The sequence below is a fragment of the Tetrao urogallus genome, assembly GCF_951394365.1.
Source record: "Tetrao urogallus genome assembly, chromosome: 1".
In the NCBI taxonomy this organism is placed as follows: Eukaryota; Metazoa; Chordata; class Aves; order Galliformes; family Phasianidae; genus Tetrao; species Tetrao urogallus.
Window position 1 is genome coordinate 60501769 of NC_136813.1, and position 3433 is coordinate 60505201.

A 3433-nucleotide genomic window follows, 5' to 3' on the forward strand; every position below is an offset into this window, starting at 1 on the left:
ACCACACACCCATCAGCCACGCTCCGCACGCACCTCCAGCCCCGCCCTCAGTGAGTGGAGCCTGGGCGGCCCCCGCTTACCACGTGACGGGAAAGGCGCCGTGCCCGCCCCGCTCTCACCCCGTTGGACGCGGTGACGTTGGCTCCGGGCGGGGCCTCAGCGGCACCGGAAGCGGAGGGCCGGCCAGGCTCTGGCGCTGACAGCGCGGCCTCAGGCCCGGCGCGGCCCCGGCCCTGGCCCCGGCAAGGCTTCGGTGCGGCGGGCTCGGTTCTTGGTGTAGCGGCGCCCGGCGCTCGCAGGTACCGCGGGACGGGTAGGGGATGTGAGGTTGAGGCTGTGGCCTGCGGGCGGTGGGCGAGGCGCCTGCGGCACGGAAGCCGCCCCGACAGCCTGAAGCCGTCACGCAGGACGTTGCTTCGGCCGTGTCTGCCTGCAGCAGGCCGGTTGCTGCTGGTGTACTGCTGTATCGGGAGCTGGATGCCCAGTAGGTACTACCTGGAGGATGGGGAGAGCTCCCGCCTCGCACAGTTAACTGGTACTGGGTCGTCCCTGCGCCCAGGGAGGTCAGGAGTAATGAGCCGGCAGTTTGGCTTCACTGCTGAGGGGTGAACGCTGAGGGGAGGCCTTGTGAGTGGATGATTCAGGCTGGATGTGGCTCTGGGCAGCCTGGTCTGGTGGTTGGTGACTCGGCACATGGCAAGGGGATTGAAACTAGATGATCATTGTGGTCCTTTTCAATCCAGGCCATTCTATGGTTCTGTGATATGCTAAAAGGTGATTAATTACGGTCAGCAGTTCAGCAGAGTTGTCTTCTGGTTCCTTATAGAAGTAAGACAAGAGTACTGTAAAATTACCTGAGCTGATTTGTAAGCGGTGTTAATTGCTTCATAAATTGGATCAGTCGTCTGGCAGTGCTTGGTTGTGAAAGGGAAGGTATGGATTGCAGAACTGGAAGTGCTACCTAGCGCTTAAAGTCCATTTTCTGGATTGGTTGTGGTAATAATAAATAAAAACTCTTGTGACTTCAGTAATTTTGATTCTTGAGCTTAGTGAGTGCTGTATGGGCCATGCATTCTAAGTAATGTGTGGCTGTGCCTTTGGGCAGAGAGGATCCTGATGAACTTCAATAAAAGCAAGTGTAAGGTTCTGCACTTGGAGAGGAATAACTGCATGCATCAGTACAGGCTAGGGGCTGACCTGCTGGAAAAGAGCTCTATGCAGAAGGACCCGGGTGTTCTGGTGGGTAAGAAGTTGGCCATGAGCCAGCAGTGTGCCAAGAAGACAAACGCTGTCTTGGGATGCATCAAAAAGAGTACAACCAGCATATTGAGGGAGGTTATCCTCCCCATCTCTTCCTTGGGGAGACCACATCCGGAGTACTTTGTCCAGTTATGAGCTCCTCAGTTCAAGAATGATAAGGAACTTTGAGAGTCCAGTGAAGAACCACAAAGATTACTAAGGGCCTGGGAAGTCTGAGAGACCCAGGTCTGTTTAGGCTGAAGAAGAGAAGTCTGAGAGGTGATCTCATCAATGCTTATAAATACCTGAAGTGCAGGATTCAAGTAGATGATGCCAGGCTTTTTTCAGTGGCATGCAGCAACAGGACAAGGGGCAGTGGACAAAAGCTGCAATACAGGAAATTCTATGCCAACACAAAGAGGAACTTGTTTATTGTGAGAGTGACAGAGGAACAGGCTGCCCAGAGGGATTGTAGAGTCTCCTCTGGAGATATTCAAGACCTGGATACTTTCCCATGCAACCCACTGTAGGGAACCTGCTTTAGCAGCAGGGTTGAACTTGATTCCAAGAGGTCCCTTACAATCTTTATGATTCTATGATTGTGTAATGCTTGCCAGTACATATAGTCTGATATAAAGATTGTGTATAGCACCAAATAAAACTGACACTGATATTTAAAAGAAAAATCACTTTTTGGTGATTTGAGTGATGCTTTGCATGCTTTAGTGAAGTAGATGGAAAGTAACATATGGCTTTTACTATTGCAGAGTAAAGAACAGGAAATGGGGTAAATGGAATCTGCATATGATGTTTCACTATAAGTTCTATTAGGCCTGAATTTTGTCAAATAAAAAAAAGGTTTAAAAAAAAAATGTAAAGTAAAGCAACTTCAGATGTTAACTTGTAGTGTGGCTTCTCTAGACATCTGAGAGCCAAAGCTTGTATCTTTTCATGAGCAGGTGATCAGAGTTGCAGTGTTTGGTAGAGACCTGAAGAGATAGAGTCCAACCTCCCTACTCAAGCAGGTACTCTACAGTAGGTTGCACAGGTAGGTGTCCTGGCAGGTCTTGAGTATCTCCATAGAGGGAGACTTCACAACTGCTCTGGGCAGCCTGTTCCAGTGTTCTGTCACCCTGACCATATAGAAGTTCTTCTGCATATTTGTATGGAACTTCCTATGTTCAAGTTCTTGGCCATTGCTCTTTGTCCTATTGCTATGTAACAGCAAGGAGAGCCTGGCCTCATCTGTTTGCCTTCCACCTCCCTTTAGTATTTAAAAACATTAATCACATCCCCTCTCAGTCTTCTTTTCCCCAGGCTGAAGAGGCCCAGGTTACTCAGCCTTTTCTCATACGGGAGGTGCTCTGGGTTCTTTATAATCTTTGTGGCCCTCCTTCTAGGAGTTCCCTGTCTTTTTTGAGGTGATGCTTGTAAAATCCTTATAGTGCCCCAGTGTCTGAAAGAGCCAGCAATGTGCAGAAAGCATCTTTTAAAATAGCTGGTGTTGTGTTGGATCTATTTCAGAGCAGAAGTATAGTGAAATTGTAGAATTTGGATAATTTCTGTGGTTGTTACTGTGCTCACTCTGGCTTGGGTAATCTGGTTGGAAATAAGAACACAGATCTGTTGGATTGTGGCTGGAGAAGGGGGCCACAAAAGTGGTATGTGGGATGGAACATTTCCCCAAGACGACAGGCTAAGAGAGCTGTTCAGCCTGGAGAAGAAGGAGCTCCAGGGAGAACTGAGTGTGGCCTTCCAGTGTCTAAAAGGGGGCTGTAAGAAAGAAGGGGACAGACTTTTTAGTGAGGTCTGTTGTGATAGGACAAGGGAAATGGTTTCAAACTAGAAGGTTGGATATAATGATTTTTATTTATTTATTTATTTTTAAACAACAAGGGTGATGAGGCACCAGCACAGCTTGCCTTGAGAGGTGGTGGATTTCCTGTCCCTAAAGACATCCAAGGTCAGGCTGGATGGCGCTCTGAGCACCCTGATCCAGATGTAGGTGTCCCTGTTCATTGCAGGGCAGTTGGACTAGATGGCCTTTAAGGATTCTGTCTAACTCAAGCAATTGTATGACCGTTAAAGATACTACAGTACAGCTTCTGTACAGGTGAATGTTAAATTTCTTTTGCTGGTGTGTGTGGTGGTCAATAACTTTTTTCCTCTTTAATCAGATCACCAAGAAGACACG